This window comes from Lissotriton helveticus, chromosome 3_1 (genome assembly GCF_964261635.1).
Source record: "Lissotriton helveticus chromosome 3_1, aLisHel1.1, whole genome shotgun sequence".
Taxonomy (NCBI): domain Eukaryota; kingdom Metazoa; phylum Chordata; class Amphibia; order Caudata; family Salamandridae; genus Lissotriton; species Lissotriton helveticus.
In genome coordinates, this window is record NC_136061.1 from 1,492,011,277 (window position 1) to 1,492,035,884 (window position 24,608).

Below are 24,608 nucleotides of genomic sequence, written 5' to 3' on the forward strand. Positions count from 1 at the left end.
TCGTAGGGTACGCTGGAGCAGGGTTCTGGAAGATCCTGGTGTCCTAGTAAAAATTTCACTTGAAGTATCAGTAGCAACCAAAAAGGTGAAGTCTTTGCTGGATTCCATGGGCTCATTGGAGCAAATTGGCATAATCCATGAGTCCCTATTTGCAACCCTCAAAACCTTCTTTTCAAATAAGGGTGACTTGAAACAAACCAGTAAGAACCCCCTTGGAGCTAAATGTTATGACACGAAATGCCGGAAGGCTCATAGCTCCTTGATAGCTGCTATTAAAACAAGGGAAACCACGGTTATTAAAGCAAAGAGGTTAAACTATAGGAAAGTCCTAAAACAAGCCAAGACAGCATGGGACGATCAACGCTGGCTAGATCTCTATGAGGCCAGCTTGTCTGCCAACCAGCTCAAATTTTGGCAGGTAGTCAAATGGGGTGGGTCAAGTGCTTCGCAAACCCCGGCTAACCATGTTCCAGCCGAGACCTGGGTCGAGTATTTCTCGAACCAGTTCAGTAGCATGCCATCAGGTAGCCATACCATAGGGGTGGGTAACCTGTCCCTCTCCCCGATAGTTAACTGCTGCGGGAGTATAGTTTTTTCTGAATCTGAGACAGAGAATGCATTAAAACAGGTCAAATTTGGTAAAGCACTCGGTAGGGACTGTGTCCCAGCAGATATCTTTAAGTACGATATGGTCAATTGGGTTTCTTACATTACCATCCTAGCCAATGCCATCGCTAGAGGAGCGGGAATCCCAGACTCCTGGAAAGGGGCTGAGATTCTCCCCGTACATAAAAAAGGGGATAAGTCTAATTCGGCGAATTATCGCCCTATTAGCCTTATTGACGCCCTTCAAAAGGTAATAGCTAGAATGTTGCTGGGAAGAATTGAGTTTTTGGATGAGGGAAGATAACATCTTGTCCCCTCTACAGGCAGGCTTTAGGGCCAGTATAAGCACTATCGACCAGGTGCTAAGATTCATTATGATATATTGGAAGACAGTGCACTTAGGAGAAGGTACAATATACGCAGCGTTCGTAGATCTTAAATCTGCGTTTGATCTGGTCCCTAGAGAAAAGATGTGGGTAGCCCTAAGCAAAATGGGAATGCCTCCTGAACTTCTTGAGTTAACAATTAGGTTACATGAACAAAACTTTGCCAGAGTGAGATGGGGTAGCCAGGGCCAGGTGACAGAATCCTTCCCTGTGACCCGAGGAGTCTGACAGGGGTGTGTCCTGGCACCATCCCTGTTTCTACTCTTCATTAACCAGGTAATACAGTTTCTTTCCACCACACCAACAGATGCCCCAGTTTTGGGTGGGACTAAGTTCCCACTTTTAATTTTTGCAGACGACACCTTAATTTTGGCAAAAACACAGGTGGGCCTCCAGACTGCTATTAATAAATTTGTGGAGTTCTGTAGTATAAACGATCTAGAAATCAACGTCTCGAAAACTAAATTTATGGTCTTGACCAAACATAATCCGTTAAGGGGTAATGTGACCATGAACGGTACAACCTTGGAACAAGTAGGGGTAATGACCTACCTAGGGGTGACTATAGATTACAGGTTACGCTGGAGGGAGCAGATTGAGGCACTATGCCTAAAGTTTGCCCGTTTATCGGGTTGTCTTGTCAAAGAACAGCGCTGCTCACTAACTAAAAGAATTCAGCCAGCATTAAAAATCTATAAAGCAAAAATCAGTTCAGCCATCCTTTATGGCTCGGATTTATGGGGAAATGTAGATCTTGCCCCCCTGGATAAAATCCAGAATAAGTTCTTCCGTAGCTTGGTAGGTCTCCCTCCATCGACACCATCACTTCCCCTTATGCTAGACATGGGCTGCCAATCCATTAAAAACCAGGCACAATTTAGGATGGTAGCCTTATGGAGACGAATCTGGACAACACCAGAATTGTCGATGTTTGCTAACGAGATTCTTGATGTGCGATCGTTACTTGGATCAGGGAACATATCCTGGTTTAAAACTGTGAAGGCTACACTTTCTAGAATGGGTCTTCATTTGCATTGGTCTGATCCGGGAAACCAGGTATTCCGTCAAAAAAAGAATTCAAACTGTTATTTTGGGCCACAGTAAAGGAAGACCTGGTTCTGCTTTCTAAGAATTCTAATTTGACCGGTACTTTCCTGCTCCACAAAGTAGTTTCACAAACTGAGACATACTGGGACACTATTACGAAAAGTATAGATAAGAAACTCTATCACCAATTTAGAGTTGGTACGTTACCAATAAGAGAATATACCAACAAATGGCAAAAAAACTTGGTTTTGTATTGTCCCTTTTGCAGTGAGCTTAAGGAATCACTGGGCCACTTTCTATTTGCCTGCCCAGCTTATTGCGCTCCACGTCGGAAATGGCTTAAATCCATATGTAGAAGAGTAAATGTACGGGTGTGCGAAGAAGCGTTGTATATTTTAAGATCTAATACTGCTGAGTGGTTGTCCATTGGCATGGCAAAATACCTCGGATGGGCCTGGATCATTAGAGCCAGGCGCATTAATGATGACAAAAGAGGCATTAGTTACAGCTGAACCATTCCAATCTGAGTTGATTAATGTATGATATGATATGAAAAATCCGAATATTTTTTCTTTTTTTATTCTCACGAATATAAAACGTCTTTTTTTTATGTAATGTAATTTAATCGTCTCTTTTAAAGAAAATGTCTGGTTACAATGTATTTTTAATGTTTTATTTAGTAAATGTTTTATATGTTGTCTTTTATGAAGAAAACTTCGAAATAAAGACGTTAAAAACTGAAACTGTTGCTGTCTAGTGGCAAGAGTAGGCTCCTCTTAGTGGATTTTTACAATGCGGGAGCTGTACACGAGGATGAGGGCGAGGGCATCATAAAACATTTGGGGTCAGGATTACGGGGTTTCATCTCGAATTTTCAGACCTGTTACTACATATTCATAACAGGGGACTTTCAACATCCATATGTGTGGGGATATCAGAAGAGGAGTAGTGGAAGCCATGGGTTGTGCACGTCAATCAGGCTTGCACATGTAACATACTCCTCAGGGCACCAAGCTTAATTCTCTTCAGATTGAATTTGATTTGACATCAGTCATTAATAAGTTGCAGCTGGGGGAAGCTGACATCGCTCCTACTTTTATCGGTAGAGGGTGTGAGACTTTTATAGACTTTACCTTCCTATCTACCCTTTTTTTTTCTTTGATCACAAATTTTTCGGTCCATATTAGTGAATTTAGTGACCATAATCCTATCTGCATAACAACAGGCTGGTCCCGAATGCATGGACGCCTGAGTTGGGTGGAGGAGGAGCCCCTCTCAAAGTGGCTGAGACAGGGAGGAGTCTAAAATGGGGGTGTATAGCACCAGAGTCATTTCACGAGTCCCTTGTAAAACAGTGTCGTAGGGAGTTTGCCACCTGTCTAGACGGCGAGGCTAGTGCCTTGGACATTTTGGGTGCTTTCAATACTATTTCCACTGTCATGTGGAGGCTATTACGTGCCCAGGATGGGAGGAGGGAGCCTGCAGTCCCAAGATGATTTGATTCTGCCTGTTCCCAGGCTTCTAGGAAGTTGAGACAGGCCCTGAGCGATAAGCCCCGTGACATGGTGGCGGTCAAAGGTCTTCACAGAGCATATAAGCCTACGCAAGCAACTTGCAAGTCCACCTTGAAGGATGAGGCCTGGTCTGACCTAGTGGAGGTAAGCACTCCGGAAATAGGAGTTTTGCGCTATCATTAATAGCCCGTTTCTCTCAAATGAAAATGTCCACTCACTGGACACTCATATCATGGAGGATGATTGAGTTCACACTTTCGAGGGTAGGTATTTTTCAGCCTGACTCCACGCCTATCGAGGGCAGGATAGGGTGGAACCTAATGCGGATCTCGAATTCTCCGAACCAGAGGTGAGAGCGTGCATACTAGGACTGACTAACAGAAAGGCCCCAGGGTCAGATCTCTATATTATTCATGTAGATACTTGGGCGCCCATCATTAATGCTGTTATTAATGCCTTGGTCCGGGTTGGCCGCCCTGAGTCCTGGGTTTTATCAACCATAGTCCCGATATTTAAAAAGGGCGATCGGGACAGCACCTCATGTTATACGCCTATTTCCCTCCTGGACTCTGTGTTGAAGGTGGTGGGCCGCATGATTCTTGATAGATTGGTATGTTGGGCGGATGAAAATAATTATTTATCTGAGATTCAATATGGTTTTCGCCCCCGCCAATCAACTATGGAGCAGTGTCTACATTTGTATCTTGTTCTGTACAAGTATACGGTGGCTCGCACCTGGCCTTTATACTTAGCACCTGTCCTCAGCCTTTGACTGTGTGAACAGGTCCAAGTTATGGCAGCTGATGTCATCCATCAGCATTGATCATAACATCATCCTGTTTCTGAGGGATCTTCACTGAGATTCCAGGGCAGTAGCACGCTTCTCAAGGACTTGAAAGTGTCCCGCCAGTTCAACATCCAGAGGGGGGTGCATCAGGGGTGTATCCTCGCACCCTTCCTCTTCAATTTATACATCAACTCTCTAGAGAAGTTCCTTTTAGACATTAAAGCAGACACCCTCCAGGTAGGCAAGCGTAGTCTGCCGGTCCTCTTATATGCAGACGACACAGTCCTCCTGGCGAGTACTGCAAGGGGCTTCCAACTTCTTCTCAATTCTTTCGCCTCATTTATGAGGAGTTGGATCTATCAGTGACTCATTCTAAATCATACATCATGCAAGTGGGCCCCAGTAAGGCAAAGGTAAACAATCCCACTTTTAAATTAGGAGGTTCGCTAATACCTAAAACAAATGTCTTCTTCTATTTGGGAGTAGTATTTGATGACTCCTTGAGCTGGTGCCCCCTGCTTAGCCGTAAGAAATGGAACCTAGTGAAAGCCACTGCAGCCGTTTTTAACTTTGCCAGTGGAGTGGGAGGGAAACCAGCAGGGGCCTTCCTGAAGATTTATCAAGCAAACTTTATCTCTAAGGTTAGTTATGGGAATAAGATATGGGGTCATATAGAGCCTGGGGCAGTAAAGAGCACTGAGAACTCACTCTCGCGAAGAATTCTCTCTGTTCTGCAATGTACTCCATCTTATGTTGTTCACAAGGAAATGGGAATGTCTTTCTTTGCTGATGATTTAGCTTTCCGCCCTTTGTCCTTGTGGCTCAAGGTTTGGTCAAAGCAAGAGAATACACTTAGCAAAGATGTCATACGGGATTGTCTCTTTCTTGATCATGCCTCTGGTATCCGCTGGCACCAGTACATAAGAACTGGCTTTGTCAGGCTAGGAAGAGTAGATCTTTTCATGACTCCTGAGGGTATTGGTAAAACAGATCTCGTTTGGGCCACGGAGGGGTTTCTAAGAATATGCCATTGTGATGCAGAGGATAAAGAACTGTATAAACCTAGTGGGCAAAAGTACGTCGTATTGAAAACTGTGCTCACGATTGAGCCTTACCTTTTAGGGCTTACAAGCATTTATGACCGCTTTTTATTGAAGAGGTTCCGCTCGACCTCTTCCACTTTCTATTAGCACAGCCCGAGGCTCTCATAGAGGTCAGTGCCTCATGCCCTGTGGCTGCGATGGAGAGTCTCCTCAGGACATGATGCACTTTTTAATGTTTTGTTCTTTTTATGTTGTACCCAGAAAGGTATTTTTAAAGCCCTGAAAGATCTTATTACCAAAAAAGTGATCGTGCCTCACCAGGGTTCCATTGCTCATTGTGAAACTCTGGCGGCTTTCTTTTTGGAAAAGGTCCATGCCATCTACAGAGCTTTTCCTATGGCTGCACCCTCTGTTGGCAGTCCCCTTAAGCCCCTTACCTTGGATGTGTTACATTCCTTCCCGAGATTAACATCGGTGAGTTTTGGTAAATTGGCCCAACAGGTCAAGTCAGGATCTCCGGCTGATCCTCTTCGGCCGGCTCTGTTTAGAGACCTTCCATCCAATGGCCTTTCACCGGTTTGCTCCTTGATCAACACCTCTTTAGCATCCGGTGTGGTTCCAGTGAAGTGGAAACAGGCGGTAGTTGTGCCCATCCTTAAGAAACCAACTTTGGATGTTGATAAACCTGAGAATTACCGCCCAATCTCCCTTCTCCCGTAGCCTGCCAAAGTTGCGGAGGCACATGTCAACTCTGTCCTCTCTGATCACCTTCTACAAGCTAACATCTTGGACAGGACGCAGAATGGTTTTCGTGCAGGGCATAGCACGGAGACGGCTCTACTTTATATGGTGGAGCATTTGCGCTCCGTGCTCGACGCGGGTCAAACGGCGGCGCTGGTGCTATTAGATCTGAGCGCCGCCTTTGACACCGTGGCCCACCCGATCCTTCTGCGGCGCCTGGAGGAAGCGGGTGTCACCGGTCTTGCGCTCCAGTGGTTCCGATCATTTCTTGCCAACCGTTCTTTTTGCGTGCCCGTTCCGCCCCATCAGTCCAAATACCATCCTCTGGAACTGGGGGTTCCCCAGGGCTCCTCGCTGAGCCCCACATTATTCAATCTATATGTGAGACCGCTGGCTGAGGTTGTCAGGCATTGGGGCATGACCATGGTGTCCTATGCCGATGACACCCAGCTAGCGGTCACTATCAGCGGGGATGCGGATGTGGATGCCCCCAGATTCCAGAACAGACTTCGGGCGGTCGCCAGCTGGATGAATTCCAACTGTCTCCAGCTGAACGCAAGTAAGACGGAGGTTATGATCTTTGGCAAGCATACGGAACTCTGGGGTGACAGGTGGTGGCCATCGGACTTGGGCTCTACACCTATCCCGGTCGTTGAGCTAAAAAATCTTGGGGTATGGCTCGATCCATCTCTTTCTTTCGAATGCCATACTAAGCGCACGGCGGCCTGTTGTTTTGGCCTCTTGCGGGGATTACGACCCGTACTAAAATTTTTTGATGCGAACACCAGGCAACTCGTTATCCAGGCAACTGTGATGTCACGGCTCGATTATGCTAACGCCATATTACTGGGCCTAAACCAGGCTGAACTCACCAGTCTGCAGCGTGTACAGAACGCAGCGGCGAGAGCTGTCGTGGGCTTGCCTAGATTTTGCTCTACTACCAATACTCTGCGCACGTTGCATTGGCTCCCGATCGCCCGAAGGATCCAGTTTAAGGTCCTTTGTGTTGCTTATAAGATCATTAAGGGATCACCTGCCTTGATTCTTTCCAACCTTCTGTCCCGCAATATCCCAGGCCGTGCTCTAAGATCCTCGGACCTGGAACTCGCTGTTGTTCCCCGGTTTAAGCGCTGCCGGGCCGGCGGCCGCTCCTTTCAAGTGCGTGCCACCGTGCTATGGAATTCCCTCCCCTTTGAGATCCGTGCCCTTGGGGATCTGCTCTCCTTTCGGCGGGCTGCAAAAACATTTTTGTTTCCTTAGTTTCCATGGACTTTTTCTTTTTCTGTTCTGTTGTGTTGTGTTGCTACCTTGGCGGGCGCCAGGACGCTCCTTCGCTGGAGCATCTGTGCGCCTAATAAATAAGTTTAACATAACATAACATAACATTATTCCCATTAAAAAAAAGGGTTTTAGGAGGGTAAGACCTGCTTCTTACTTCTTAAAACTTCTCTCTGGTGATACTGTCTTGCACACTCTTAGTTTTCTAGGGGTCGCTATCAGACTTAGGAAAATCTGCAATTAATATCTGTATTATAAACCATGTCCTTTTATCTTGTGTCTTGATTACCCGGATTGTATTGTAATTGTTAGCAGTTTAATGTATGATGGTATATCCTAAGATGTTTATCTTTTATGATTTTATTTCTAAAGCTGAATAAAGTTTGTTGATGATGATGACTGATGGCAGAGATAGGCGTTGCAGTAGTGAAAAACAAATTTGAGAGTTTTTCACTACCAGGACATGTAAAACATAAATGTACATGTCTTACTTACAATGTACCCTGCCCTCTTGGCTGTCAAGGGGCCTACCGTAGGGGTGACTGTTTTGTATTAAAAAGGAAGGTTTGGGCCTGGCAAAAGTTTTATTTTGCCATGTCGGAATGGCAGTATAAAACTATAATGTGTAAAAGTGTGAGGTCCGAGCGCACTGCCATTCCTTTTAAAGGAAATGTCCCTGTGGGAAAGTGTATGTGGGGAAGACCACACGTAAGATAAAAATAAGACTCAATGAACACAAGTCTAATATCAGGACTGGAAACGTTAAATCGACAGTGGCTATGCATTTTAAAGAAAAGAAACACAATGTGTCTCAACTGCAATTTCTGATTTTGGAAACAATTGAAAAGACAGAAGGATGTGACAACAATCGTTTTCTCCTTCAAAGGGAAAACAACTGGATGTACCTATTGAACTTGCATAAGCCATTCGGGCTCAATGATCGTACTGAATTCACGTGCTACCTTTAAAAACACATGACATCTTGAACAATCTAGATATTTTATTTGGAACATTACTAAAGCACCCAGGTGCTTAGCCTTGCCTACATTAATGGATGCATGGTCATCCTCCCAGTGTTTCATTATACATGTTATCATTTATTTGTTGATATTATTTTAAAGGTTAGACACATTTCATTGATTTATTTTGAAAGCCAGCATAATAATCTCCATCCTTTTTCAGTGACTTGAAACACAGAAAGCTTTATTGTTTACACAGTGAAGATTGACACCCACTTAATATCGAATAGTGTGAATATAGCCGCTCTCTCATTGGCCGAAATTCCTATAATGTGACCGGGGTATGGGCCAATCAGAGCTAGTCATTGTACTTGAGTTTACACTGTTGTTGTGAAAAGTAACGCTATTGGACAGACGTTTTGCTAATGCCGGCAACATTTGGAATGAGTAGATGAAGATTGCAGAAGGCGTTTTTCATCCGATGTGTAAGTCGATAATACTGGGACAATATTGTTTTTTTAAAAATAACAAATACCAGACAAAGAGTTTCATGTAAAGCGCGCGGCTCGATTTCATCTTATTTTTAGGTTATGCATTATTGAAGAATTCACAAACAGGAGCACATGTGAGTGCCTAGTAGGCATCATTTTTTGACATTCACGTTACGTAAGCACTTATGCACTGGGGGAATCACGCATGAACACGTTTTTGAACACATTATGGAAGTTAAACAATGTTTATTTGCAAGGTTTTTGTAAACGGACTATGTTTTGTAAATTGATTATGTTATTGATGATTGACACAAGCATTACTATGCCTTGTTTCAGCTGATTGTCCCTGATGAAGGTCAACAATGACCGAAATGCATTGGACTAATGGATTGAAATTGATTACAATCTCAAAGAATATAATTGCGAATGAAATATGAACTTTTGAAAAACTTATGAATGAAATAAATTCATGGAAAGCCAAACATTGTTTTTTGGAGTGAGATTTGGAGGAACTCTGGGATAGCCAGAAGGACTAATGAGCTGTGCACCAGGGGATGCTCTCACGGCTCGGTGGGAAGCACTACATTGTGATTTTCAGTATAAAACTATACACACGTGTTCTGCAATGGCTGGCGTAGTCAGTGCTGCAGGCCCAGTAGTAGCATTTAATTTATAGGCCCTGGGCACATGTAGTGCACTTTACTAAGGACTTGTAAGTAAATTAATATGCCAATTGGATATAATACAATGTTACCATGTTTTAAGCAGAGAGCAAAAGCACTTTAGCACTGGTTAACAGTGGTAATGTGGACAGAGTCCGAAGGCCAGCAAAAACAGGAGGCCTGAAGGCAAAAGGTAGGGAAAAACACACCAAGGATGCCATGTCTAACAGTATATTTGCACTTGAGCAAAATAAGTGATTCTAACTATATTTTCTGACTAAAGAGGCGCAATTTCATATCTTTCGTGTCATGACAGTTTCATAATCTTCGCGCCCTGAGCAAATCTCTTGCTCAGTGCTTCATAAACAGAGCTAAATTTCTAAAGGAATAAGTGCAGGGTACAATATTTTTCTCAGAAGCCAGTCAGTGCAGCTGTTGAATGTTGTGGTTGCCCGATACCAAGGCTGCCCTGCCTCAAGCCTCTAACATACTCTCGCTTCTCCTGTATCTATCTCTCCATTGTATATTTATTTTATTCCCTGCTTTCTTTGTCACGTTTTATTCTGTCTTTCTCTTTTCATTTTTTTCTCCTTCTTCTGCCATTCTTGCTCTTCTATATCAAAGTCTGATGATTAAAAAGAAGTCCTTGTCCATAAAAGACGCTTCCTAAAACTACCCCTGAAATTACGCCATGCTTGCAAAGAAGCTCCCATATGTTCTGATTTCAGGGTGATTAGTAGATCTTTGCATAGAATTCGTAACGCTCAAAACATACAGAGATATATTAAACAGTTTCTGACAAAACATCTTCAACTTGTTGGAAGCTCTGAAACTCTGGTGGAAGAGCAACATTTTTTACAACAAGGTTTAACCATGACCGCTAAGACACGGAGACCTTGAAGCTAAAACTATGTTTTATGATGGAGGTCAGGTCTTTAGCAACACAGGACTGAAGACTGTGTTTCATTACTTTGCTTTCTATCCTTAAACCAAATCAGGATTTCAGCAAGGTCATGACACAGAATTGAGTCAGTGTAGAGGGAGAGGCACCATGCCAAGGTAAAGAGGCCTGAAGAGGTGCTCATAGCACATTTCATCAAATTAGACCAGGAGAGAATTGACCTCAGAGAAATGGGTTGAGTCTTGACATGATAGGGCCTCTAAATGTCTGGCCGGTGGGTGATTCAGTCTGACACACACAAAGCATGCCTGATTTGCAATTAGCTATGCACGTCTACCATGTCACTGGTTGTGACCTTGCTCTTTTGTCTTTCAGATCCTGTGCTTGTGAGAATATGATCAGTTCTTTATTGATTATTCGTATTACTTATGGGTGGCAATTAGAGTAATGTCATTGAGCTTACATTGTATTGGAGAAAATATACCCTTCAGTATTGGAGGCAATGTTTCATAATGGTCAACACAACTCAACCTTAACATTTTGAATTTGCCTGCATAATGAGGCAAAGGTGATATCTTTTCCTAGTTCTACACGCAGTCTACCATCAAGACATCATATTGGAGACAACCAAGATATGAAGGTTGGAAATGTTTGCATAAACCTTTACTTAGCCACTGGGAAGATCTCCGGGTAGCATTCCAGTACATAATTTGTTGGTCTCGCCTACAGTCAGCTTTTAGTTGTCTATTGCCGAAGACCTATTTTTTACAATACCAATGCTTGGGTCAATATTTTCCTTATTATTGGTTAGCTTTCTTGTCAGTTTCATTTGTTTCCTTCTTAAGGTATGGCTTTCCTTCCTTTTATTTTGTTTGTCGCACCCCTGTAGCGTAGCTCTTTTTGATTGGATGATTTGTATGCCATTTCTGACATTAACAAACTAATTTTTACTTTTTCTATGAGCACTCAATATGGGTGCATGTATTGTCTTGTTATCTCCCACATGTGGTGCTTCCCTACATAACATCTTTAGCCCTGTGCTCTGAGCTGCGCCCCACCCCTCCAAGTTCATCTTTAAAAGCACTGCAATAGGTATATTAGTGCTGGATGTTTGAATACAAGCAGACTTTATTGGGTTGGGTTTGGTTTATTTTGTGTGTTCCATATGTTGCATGAAAGTCCAGGTCTAAGTAAACAAAGGTAGCATTATGGTGCTGGATGTGGGAGTGTGTGGCTGTTGTAAGTCTGATTCCCAAGTGGTCTGAGCATTTGTTTCAGTTCTGTGGAAAGTAATTTAGCATTTTCCTACAATTATATTTAGTGTTTCCTGTGTGTACACTATATGTATAATAAACGGAACCATTTATAATGATTGAAAATAGCGAATTCAATGGACCGTGTTGAGATACCTTAAGATTGTGTTTGCTTTTCGACAAGCATTTTGACACGTTTTCCTTTAAAAAAAATTGCAATAATACTTTGCAAACAAGCATTGGAAAAGCCAATAGCTTCCACTTGCATTATAAATGTGCGACCTATTGGCTCTATCAATGCTTGTTATCTAATGTATGCTGCTACAGTTCCAGAACAAACACATGGAAGTCAGTCTTTGACCATCCCAGCGGAAGTTGCATGCAGCCTACATGGAGAAAAGGGAAAGTGTGCATGACTGGTTTGGATGGCCCCAGAGGGCCGACCAAACAGTCAGGGCCTGCAGCATTGGGCTAGCCACTCCTCCCCTGCCCTCCAGCAGACCCGCCCACCCACCTGCCCCCAACTAAACCTTTCTGCTTTTTCGCAGTGTGAGAAGCAGAAACATAACATAGTAGTTTTACATTTTATGTTCTGCTTCTCGCACTGCAAGAAAGCAGTAGGGTGACGCTCGTCCGCCCCAATGGAGGAGCTGCCCCTGCAACTTCCCACCTCCCCATCATAGATATAAAGTTTCATATTTGCAATACTGGAGAGGCCAGGAGAGCCTCATTTGGACCTCAGGCATGCCTAGGCATACAACTGCCTAGCACCCTTCTTGACCAGGGTAAAGAGACACACGCTTTGGAAACCACACAATTGCTAAGCTGTTTGAACCAGCCATCAAACATTTGAAGCACTAGAACAAGATGGAACGAATATGAGGCCTGTGAAGGAGAACAAAAATGGAAGCCATAAGCTCATATTGTATAAAACAATACTGCTATTTTAAGTTCGTTGTAAATATCACGGGAAAAGAATAGGGATAAATTGGGCCCACCATCAGTTAGGTTTACCCTGAAACCAATTTTACTTAAATCATGTTTGCATTGTTACACAAGGAATTTGGTCATCCATGATTTCCTTTTATATGTATTTTAATCCTTGTAGGAAAAAGATGATGTAAAATACTAATCTTAAAGTATTTCCAGTCAAGTAGAAGTTAACATAATGCAGAGGAAAACATCTCATCTTCTCTCTCTTCTTATATTACTGAATGGAATTTCAATGCATGAACTGTCCTCATAGAGAAAACCTGTTCTGCAAGCAGGTGGGTTTTGAATGATTGTGTGGGGCTTAGCTGGGCCTCCCATTTCTTAAATGGGCTACAAATGTTTTATGGCAGGGTTTCTGCAGGAAAGACATTACAAACCATTTATAATTGTGATCCAAGAATTCGGACTAGCTTTCAAACTTCACTTCTGAATAATAGACAAAAATGTGGTCTTTCAGTGATGTGTCTGTCCCTGCAAACATATAAACTGAAGTTAATAATAAAAACCTTCAGTGTGAAATCGACAAAACACCATGGGGATGTTCATCATTGGAAATCCTATGTGCATGTCTGTCCTTGTGATGGGACTTCTTCTCAGTCTTTGCAGCATTTTCAGTTTTGTTGCAAATTATATGAAATGTATTTTATTCAATCTCTTAAACCATTTTAAAGATCATGGTAAAATGTAGAGAATCTTTGCTGTATTTACATCTCCTAGGGAGTCGAGACTTTGTTGTTGGAGTATGTTCTTTTCTTAAATCCGCATTAAGTTGTAGGATATTAATGGAGCGTTGAGTAACTGGTGAGGGAAGGCGTGTCCAGCGTATGGCTGTGTTTTGCGCCTGGCCTTTGTTAAAAATCTTTTGGCTCTTTTCAAAGATGTTGCACCCTTGTAAATGATTAATTACATGCTGGATTTTTAAATTTTTTTATTATTTTGTTTTATAATTTTATACAAATTTGTATGTCTTTTTTCTGGGTCCTTGCAAACCGAATAAAGACTTGTTTGACTAAGACAAAACACCACACATATTACCACCAGTGTTTGAAAAAACAGGTGATGATAATTAAAACAGTCAGCAATTGTGAATTTCTGATCAAATCTATACTTTGGTTATCATTCATAGCATCTTTATTCTATACTTTTGTTATCCTCAGGTAACTTTTTTCACATGGTTTAGTAAATGACACTTGGTGGTAACTATGAAATAGAAAGCAAATTGTTCACATAGATCAATTGCAGAGATGATTGGTGAAAAGTGGGACAAATTCATGAAACTTAAAATACTTTTACACCCTCTCATAGACCTACCTGGGCACTCATGCACCCATTTACAGACTCACTCGGAGAGTCATGCACCCATGTAGAGACCTACTGAGAGACTCACTCACCCACTTGCAGACCCCACACACGCATGTATATACTCACAGACCCACTGAGACACTCATACACCCACTTGCAGATCCACTCACACTTATACACCCACTCACATACCCATACAGCCACTCCCACAGTCAGCAAAAGAACCTCTCAGAGTTTTATGGACTCCGTCACTCACATACTCAGAAACTCACACAGCCACTCCCAAACTCACTCAGATATACACCCCCCCTCACTCACCCACTCAAAGCTCATGCATCCACTCACTGACCCACCCAGACACTCGCCCTCCCAGTCACTGACCCACACAGACTGTCAGCTTGCACCCATTCACTCACCCACTGAGCGACTTATGCTCTCACTCACAGGCCCATTGAAATACTTCTACACCCACTCACAGAGTCACTCACAGACCCACTAAGACTCACACCTATATAGTCACTCATACAGCCACTCATAGACCCACTCACATATGTAAGCACCCAGTCAGGTCTACACTCAGAGTCCCATGTACCCCACTCACAGCCACACTCAGAGACCCACGCACCCACTGACAGAACCACTCAGACACTCATGCTGCTAGTCATAGACCCACTGAGAGACTCATGCACTCACTCACTCACCCGCTCGAACACTCACTTAGATTTTCATGTATCCACTCACAGATCGAGTCAGACAGTCATATACTTACTTACAAATATACAAAGACACTCATGCACCTACTCACAGATAGAGTGAGAGGCTTACACAACTAATCAAAGACCCATTGTGACACTGATGCTTCCACTCATATATACACTGAGTCAGTCACGCATTTTGTTATCGAAGTATTGATAGACTGATGCACCGTCTCACAGATCCCCTCAAATACTTATACTTATACAGTAAATGAGAGACCTGCTGATACTGTGATGGATGCAGTCATAGATTACACTGAAAAATGTATGCAGTTTGTTATAGAGATATTAAGGGAATTGTACATGCTATTATACAGTCATTTAGATAATAATGTGTTTAGTCTGTTGGGTATAATCCATTTTGCAGTAAGTTTTGAGTGCGGGGTGGCTATTGAATGCCTGCATTTGTTTTGTCATTTCACAATGTATTCACGATAATTGCAGTTACCGACGTGATTAGGACCATTTTACTCCCCCCTCTCACCTTGAAGCCGACGTTATTGCAATGCCCGGCTTCACATACAAACTCTCTACAAAAATGTGACTTTAAACAGTGAATGATTAAACCCCTAGGGGCCCATTAGGATGGCGGGCGGATTGCCCCCGCCAGGGTGGTGGTAGCCACTGCCGACCTGGCGGGGGCAATCCACCCGCCATCCTCTCCAGAATGCCCCCGCCATATTAGTAAGACGGTCCGCCGCTTTTCCACGGGGCCGAAAAGGTTTAATAGGGTGGCGGTGTCTATTAGACACCGCCAGCCATATTAGCATGGGCCAGGACAGATGTCTTTCAGGCATGCGGTCTTCACTTCAAGGGCCCCCTGCGAGGCCCCCGGAGTGAAGGACAGGTGGGGGGTGCACACAGATGATACCTGTGGTACCCCCCTGCATTTGTATTAACAAAACGGCAGGCACCGCGCGGTGCCTGCCGCTTTGTTAATGCAAATGCATTTGTGCATATTGAGCATTGTGGCGGGCGGTGCTGAGTGCACCGCCCACCACAATGCTGAAAATGCAGGATGCGCCCGCCACAGTGGCGGGCGCATCCTAATACCCCCCACGGGACCCCCGCCCTTATGGTGGGCGGTTCCAAACACTGATAGGATGGCGGACTGACTATGTTTGCCCGCCTTCCTAATGGACCACTTAGTGTTTAAAATACTGTAAAATGTGTAGACATGTGTTTTGCACCCCCTAAAAAGGTGCACTCGTCGCGGTTACCGGAGTCATCACGACTCTCGGTGTAATCGCGAAAATGGGAAGTAGGGTTTAAATAGTTTCTTTAAAAACTTACTAGAAAAATATGTTTACTAATATGTTTTGAAAACATTGATGTTGTTAGTAATGTGTGAATTGTAATAGTTAGAATACATTTTTTAAAGATAGTATTTTAATGTAGTGGTTGTCGTTGAATGTCTGCTTTTGTTTTACGATTTTGTTATGTGATCGCGATCATGGAGTCATCGCAGATTACAAAAAATGAATAAAATCTTCAACAAGAAAATGATCACAATTTTGGGATCTTGGGTGGCTCTGACAAGAGCCTTTGTGTTAAGAGCCCCAGCGCATTACGTGCAGTGAGAGTGCTGCCAAGGCAGCCTGAGGGCCAGTTGAGAGGCCCTAGTTTTTACAGTCCCAGAGGAGGACTTGGGCAATTGGGCTATTGGTAGCCCCGAGAGGGCACAGCGAGTGCCCATGCCTTCCGTGATGTTCACAACTGCCCAGCAATTAGTGGACAGCTGCAACGTTTAGGCCTGCGCAATTGCGCACTTGGTGTTTGCTGCTGAGGCAGCCGGGGGGGGGTCATTTGAGAGGTCCCCCCTAGAGCCCTGACTCTCTGGACATAGGGCATTGGATCCCCGGTGTAAGGCCATTTGGCCTGGGGTCAGGTTTGGTGCCTATGTGTACCAGAAGGGCGCAAGGCCCTTGTCATTGTTACTGTGGCGCACTGTTAATGCTTAGAAAATGTTGTGCCTACTGTGATGCCTAAGACAGCTCCAGATAAGACTGTATGCAGAGTTTCAGGTTGCTTGGAAACACTCTGTTCCCTTTGTCTGTAAAGTAAACTCCATCACTTCTATACACTCCATGCATGTAAAAACCTAGATTGCTGATGTAGATAGAGCCCAAGTTAGAAATTCAATGAAACAAACTAAAGGTTACAGGAACGTTATAGTTAAGTAAAAGATTTTGAAAAACCGTAGAAATTCACTGAAAAAAACAAAGGCTACAGGGATTTTATAGTTAGGAAATAGAATTTAAAAAAACCTTAGAAATCAATGAAAAAAGCAAATGTTACAGGGACGTTCTAGTTAAACTTACATTTCCCTCGTACAAACCAGAGCAATTCAGCAGTTATAGTTAGCTAAGCTAAATATAGCTCACGCACCCTTCAATGCACTGCTTATAGCCTCACATATTACATCACTCATGACATGGTCAGTGACATCACTGATGACATCATCTAGTGACTTTGATCATTTTGCAACATATTAGTGTGACAAAAAGTGTGAACATTGAGCGTACTTTTAAGGTTTACAATAGTCCATCATATATTGTAATTAGGGCTCTAGCTTTCACAGTAATTAATTTTTTAACATTTCTATCTGTATTTATCCTTAGTTATTCTTTAGCCATTTTATCGGTATTTATCCATGTTTATTTTGTATTTTGAAACTAAAAAAGTTGTCAAATGATATAATTCCACATTTATTTAAGTGATAAACATGCACTCTTACTTTGATGCCTGTCATGTTTTAGCACATTTACAGCCAAACCTAACAAAACATTATACCCACAGGTAAATATTAGCATTAAAGTACAAATATATGTTAACATATGACTGTATTTAAGGACATCTCAAAGTAAAAAACAAGGACCCCTTGCTAAATGTCTAGATTCCTATGGCAGGGCAGAAATACAATTGACAAACAAATTCCCCAGGCAACTATGGGTCTAAGGCGATTAACAGACCAATAGGCAGAAAACTTGACATATAGGACTCAGTGTACACTACAAATGGATTTTTAAAAAGGTATTTCTTTAATACAAAATACTTAAACATGTGACAAGATAAGGTATCAAATCTTTTATTACATACATAGGCTTAGCTAGTTTTTGCTGCTGTTCTGGATCACTGTTGAGAATATACCACTTAGAATTGATAATTTGTTTAACAGTGTAATTCATGGTAGAATGCCTAGTGACGCACATCAATTGTGTGACTGGGAGGCGGTTGCTTGATTTCAATAAGTGATCTCTGTCGTAAAACATTGCTCTTTTATATGAGTCTCTTATCAAACAATGGGGATAACCTCTGGCTACAAATTTAGCTTTCATTTTCACTGCTTGTGTGTAAAAGTCCAATTGGTTGGTGCAATTGCGCCGCAGTTTTATAAATTGTCCAAATTGACTATTTTGTTTTTTTTACCCATGGGTGATGGCTATTAAAATGCAAGAGGGTGTTTCTGTCAGTAGGTTTAGTAAAAAGGTCGACTTCTAGTAGTCCAGAGTTATGTCGAATTATGATATCTAAAAATTCAACTTGCTGTTGGTTAGTGTGAGCAGTGAATTTAAGGTCGCTGTCACATGAGTTAAGCGAATCTAAAAATTCATGAAGCTGTTCCTCAATATCAGTCCAACTAAAGAAAAAATCATCATGACCAATGTATGACCGACTCAATAAAAGGAGCGATCTCATTGTAGATGAATTTAGATTCAAAGAGTGCCATGTAGATATTGGCCACTGAAGGTGCTACTGATGCTCCCATACTTACACCTTTGATCTGTTTAAACAGAGTGTTGCCAAATTCAAAAGTGTTCTCATGTAAAACTATTTTAAGACAATCAATAAAGAAAGATTTGGGACATTTGATGTTATATGTGTTGATAAACCAAGAGACTGCCTCTATCGCTTCCCTCAGTGGTACCCATACTACACTAATAATATTATAAAGAGAGAGCCCAAACCTTTGAGGCGGGTAATCTTAGTAACCACAGCACCAATCACAACACCCAATACAGCATTGGAAAGGGCAGTTGCAGCAGAAGGACATAGGCTATGCAGGCGGCCACCATATACATTTAAAAGGTAAAAGAACCGTGCCAGCAAAGTAGTCCCTTGTGGGCGTGTCTGCGTTTGCTGTGGGCGTGTGCTGGGGGCGTGACAAACGCTGGGGGGGTGTGGTACGTTCCGCCCTTCATGTCATGTGAGTCGTAATTGCGCCGCATCAAGGGGCATGCTGGGGCCGTGACACGCTGGGGCCGTGACAAACGCTGTGGGCGTGTGTCTGCGCTGTGGGCTTGTGTCCGCCCTTCATGCTATGTGAAGCGCCAATTACGCAATTGCGCTGCATCAAGGGGCACGCTGGTGGCGTGTGCTACGTTCCGCACTTCATGCCATCTGGGTCGTACATTAATCAAATTGTCTGCTGTGGCCGTGTGCTGGGGGCGTCACAAAGGCGGTCACCTTGAAGTGTGGTAAGTAACCATTCGCAAGACTCCCTTGGGGGACTGCCCGTTGTCTCACACATACTGGGGGTGCCAAATGCTGTGTGTGCCTTGGCCTGGGTGCGTCTGAAAAGCACTCGGGCCGAAGAGCGTCGGTGTGGGTCATAAAAAAATAAGAACAGCGGGAAACAATCATTGAAGACTCACACAATTCTAATTGTTAGACGGTCGCCGATGGCCCTCAAGCGGGGGCACAGGCGACTGAGCATGTCTGCGGGGACAATTACTGCAGCCTCTCATGCGCGCTGTTACTGAACTATCACATTAAACCAAATTACACGCGCCTGCTAACATCAGCCAGGGCTGTAGCCCGGCTCAGGCGGCGGATCACTACACTAATTACATGCGCCTGCTAACATGAACCAAGGCTGCAGCTGGGCCTTAAGCGGGGGGACACGCGCCTGCTAACATCAACCAGGGCTGCAGCTGGGCCTCAAGCGGGGGAACACGCGAATAACCGTATCTGAATACACACATTACACACATTCTATTTCATACCCGGACAACGTCGGGACGGGCTGCTAGTGTTGCTATAAAGGGATTCAATATAAAGGGTTACTAGGATGTGCGTATGATTACTCACTATGGTGATGCCTGTTTTGACCTTTCTAATGAATTATTTTTTAACTCAGTGTACCCGGTCATTTAAAATTCTTTTTATTAAGATATTATTGTGGCTCTCTTGATGAAGCGTAATGCACGCCGAATCGCGTGTAGAAGACGAACCATCAACCAGCCACTTCAGTTATTTTCTTAAATATATCACACTCTGATATTTTCTGTACGAAGTTGTCCGCATCATTGCTCGTTTGTTTATGTTTGTCCATTGCACTGTGTAATTTTGTAAGTCATGTGGAGATACCACACTATGTATATAATGAACAGTATACCATATCTCTCCACATGTGTTTTTAAGTATTTTATATTAAAGAAATGAATTTTTTAAAATGCATTTGTAGTGTAAACTGAGTTCTATATATCAAGTTTTCCGCCTATATGGTCTGGTAATCTCCTTAGACCCAGAGTTGCCTAGGGAATTGTTTTGTCAATTGTATTTCTGCCCTGCCCTAAGAATCTAAATGTTTAGCAGGGGGTCCTTGTTGTTTACTTTGATCTACCCACAGCTTGTCTGTGTGGGACCGGTTCTATTGTATATTTGTATTTATTATTGTTTTTGGTCACTTCACAGTCACCTCTTTTTAGAACCTTTTTCTAATCTTCTTCATCTTCTATTTTTTGTTACTTTGACCATTACCACACCTTTTTCTTCTTTCTTTTTTCTGCCTCTTTCTCTCTTCTCGCTTAGAGAATTATAGTACTATGGAACAATTAAAACCGTTTGGATTCTCAGATGAAGAATTTGCTATTTTATTAGGTACCAGTAACACCTTTGGTAGGGTTTCTAATTCCAATACTAAAGGGAATGACAATACTATCAAACTAATTACCCTTAAAAAAGATCAAAAGAATTGAGGCACACAGTGAATTCATGCTAGAATACCTAAAAGCGGGAGTCATACTGTAGGAAAGTAGGATATGCCACTTATGGTTATCCCCACTTTTTGCTTGATGTCTCACTGTTTTTTGATAGTCTGGCTGGGATCTTGCTAATCAGAACCCCAGCCTATCTGCTTTCTCCCTTTAATTTACATACATGTACCTTGGTACACTCCAGATTGGATACTGGGGTACCCTTATCAGCCCCTAGTATATGGTACACATGTACCCAGGGCATAGGTACCCAGAGGCCTCCCATGGGCTTAAGCATGCATTATGCCACCCATGAGAGGTCATGCAAAATGGAACTCTAAGTCTTCTACTGCAGCCTGTGTAAAATGGTACTTGCCCCACCTACTTTAGATATAGGTTCACTATATCTAATGGTCACTACACTTAAAACTCATAGGTTACCCTTAAAGCAGGCCTTATCAATCTTGAAGGCAGGGTGCTGGGTTTTACGTGAGAGGGTGCCCCTGCATGAGCAGAGCCCCTCTGCAGCCTTCAGAGTCTATTCTCTCGGGTTGTCTGTGACGCAGCCAGACATATAGGTAGAGGTGCATTATAACCTCGCAGTAAATGCTCTCCTGAAAACGGCTGTATAAAAACATATTGAGTTTGGTGTCAAATACCTTGGAATCATACCTCCACACCAGTAACTGGTGTGGGAGGTATGATTCCACCCTTCTGAAGTGAGCTTTGTGGGGTCACCAGCCTTCTCGACCCGGACAGCACAAAATGGATGCTGCCAGTCAGAGACACATATCTGCCCTCCTGCTGCTGAGCCAAGCTCGAGCAGAAGAAGGCAGCACAGTAGGCATCCTGTCATAGGGAGGTGTGACCACCTCCCAAACAGGATTTAGTGTATTGGGGCTGAGTGGGTACACTCTGAGAGTGCCTGAAAATCTGCACCTGGTACACATTTGCTGTCCCTGTGCATAGTCCAGCTCAACCCAGTTCTGGGAGCCATTTTCTCCTGCTCTGGTGTAAAACTGGACAAAATACATGGGTGTAGCCACCCCTCTGTCCTGCCCCTCCCCTAGGATGGTCCCAAGAATCTGTCCAACCCTTTCCCTTGGGTATAAAATGGGTTACCTGGCTACAGGACATTGAATTTTACATGGACAAGATTACTACAAAGAAGAAACCACTGACCTTCGATCGTTTGGACACTTGGACTTCGCTGGACCTCGACTGGGCTTGATTTCGTCCCCCTTTCCATCCAAAGCTTAGTTTGTGCAGTGACTCCTTACAGGCTCCGTGCAGGACTTGTGTGGCTCTTAAGACAACAGAAGAATCTCCCTTGGAGTGAAGGAATCACTCCCCTGCTTCACAGGCACATGAAGCGCAACTTACCATTAACTGCTCCTGAGCTCCTGCAAACTCCGAAGATTTCAGCAACACAGGAGGTGGGTTCCTGAAGGTCTCTGAGGTTGATTGTCCTCTTACCGAGTTTGAGGCCAGTATCCCTAGTGGGCGCTGCTTAACCTGAACCCCTGTGCACCGCGTCCATTTGCAAGTGCATATGCTTGTTGGCGATTCCTGAGCTTGTGCATTGGACCCCGTGTGGTCCTGAGCAGTATTTGCACCAAAGAACTCCGGCCTCCTCGCAAAGTGTGCTCCGTGGGCTGGTACTTAGCAAACTGACTCAAAGTCCCCTCGCGACTCCTGGTCCTTCGCCCTGTGGATCCCCCTGATGGTCTTCTTGATTGTCTTGGGCTTTCCTGGTTGCTGCAGATGTGCCCTGACTTTCCATTGCTTGGAGATTCCCCTGGACCTTGCTGGTCCACACCATAACCTTTTGTCCTTCCTACGTAGGTTGCTGTTTCCCAGGTTTGTTGGTACTCCCGCTGGACGCCGGCCCCTCAGCACTCAACATCCTTCACCTCTGGCTCCTGATCGTCCTCGCACCTCCGGGGCCTCATGACCTGCAGAGTCAAGCATCACTTCTTCGCAACGGAAGCACCCAACATCGGTGAGCATTCGTCTCCTGAGCCCCTTATCACCCTAAAGTGACCCAGATGCTGTCCCCTCTGCTTTCAGGTTCCTTACAACCAGAATTTAGGCTTGGATTCCACTGGACACTTTTTCCCTTCATGGAAGCAGCACTTTTTCACTTCCTTCCATTGAGATCGACAAGAGTTTCCGACGCCACTGCTGACCTATGTACCCAGCTTCCCTGGATTAGGTAACTCCGATACTACAGTATCCACGAGTGGGGTGGCTTTTTAAACTCTTAAGTTCCGAAGGGTTTGCTCGAAGTCCTCCTAGAAGGGCCCTTAAACTTTAACTTTGCAACCGCGACTTTCCCATAGAGTTGTAGGGAGCACGCGGTCGTGTTTACTCACTGCACCCGTCCTCCGTGGATCTCCTGCGTCTTCACCTTGGGTGGTTTCTCATGCCCATGCCCATGTAACCTAACCTACATCGGTATGACTAGCAGGAAAATAAAGACACGCATCTGTGAACATCGAAGCACCATCCGATGCAAAAAGAATACTACCAGGCTGACCAACCACTTTCTGGAGATGGGCCATACCACCAATGACATGCGGTGGGTAGTGATTGAGAGCATCAACCCCAACATGCCTAACAGCCAAGAAAAATTACTGAAAAAAGAACAGAGGTGGGTCTAACGGTTGTCTAGCCACAAGACTGGCTTGAATGACAACATACAGTTTGAGTAACCACTAACCACACCTGTCCAACGAGCACAGAGCTAGACCCAACAGCCTGTATAACCATTCGCAATATTTATTGCCACCCTAATTATGAACCTGCATAGACAGATCTCCTCTGCCTGTGACAATCCCTCTGCGGCTTATCCTTTATTTTTCATTTGTCATAATGTACAATCGACCTTGCACGGCGGTTATCTCTGCCCCTTTATGAACTTGTTTTTTTCCCCTTGTCCAGCTGGACATCTTCCCGGCGCCCATTATACTCAATGACTGTACTAATGCACTGCTTCTTTCATCATGGCCCATTGCTTATAAGTTTCCCCTGCGCTAGCTCGCGCTCCCGCATAATAATAGTCACAACCTCGTTTTCCTGAGCACACACGCCAGCTTGCCCGAATATCTCACCAATGTGCCCCGTCCAGATACTTGGCATTGCCCTTAACCATAACATACTGTGAGATATCGGCAAAAGAACCCTTCTTAAGATGGCCGCCACCGTATTCCGGAGTGCTCTCATTCCTAATGACACGGCACCTCGGTAGTCGATACCCGGAAATACAAACAGATACCAGTATTTAACCAGACGCCCCCGGCAGTCACCCACCAACCGGGACGCCGAGGGACCCGAAATAGGTATCACGCAGAGGACACTGCACGAAATTTGGGAGTCAAATTTGATGCCCAACTTTCTTTTAAACCGCAGGCAGTAGCCGTGGCGGGCTCGTGTTTCCAGATCATCAGATCACTGAAGAAGTTTTTTGATTTGCTGCCTTTAGAGGCCAGGAAGACTGTTGCAGTGGCCCTTATAACATCCAGATTGGACTACTGCAACAGTTTTTATGCAGGCACCAATAAAACGGTGCTGCATAGGCTGCAGATGGTTCAGCATGCTGCAGCTCGCCTGGTTTTACGCTGGCCAAAAAGATCATCGGCCACGGCAGCACTAAAAACTTTACATTGGTTGCCAATTCATAAGCGAGTTCTTTTTAAAATTCTCGTGATTGCTTTCAGAGCCTTTCAGTCCCAAGGCCCTAAATATCTTCGGAGGGGATTTCAACACTACACGCCAACGCGATGTTTGAGGTCTGCCAATCAAAACCTTTTAGTTGTCCCTAGATTTAGATTAGCCACTAAGGGAGGGAAGTCCCTCTTCGTGCTGGGTTCAAAAGCCTGGAATAAACTGCCAGCTCAGCTCCGTTGTATA

The 24,608-nt window shown here is 43.9% G+C and overlaps 1 protein-coding gene across 1 annotated transcript in view; it reads left to right on the plus strand.

Moving 5' to 3' along the window:
* Positions 1-24,608, plus strand: part of PKNOX2 (PBX/knotted 1 homeobox 2) — a 3,383,295-nt gene that overhangs the window by 32,001 nt on the left and 3,326,686 nt on the right. The window lies entirely within an intron of this gene.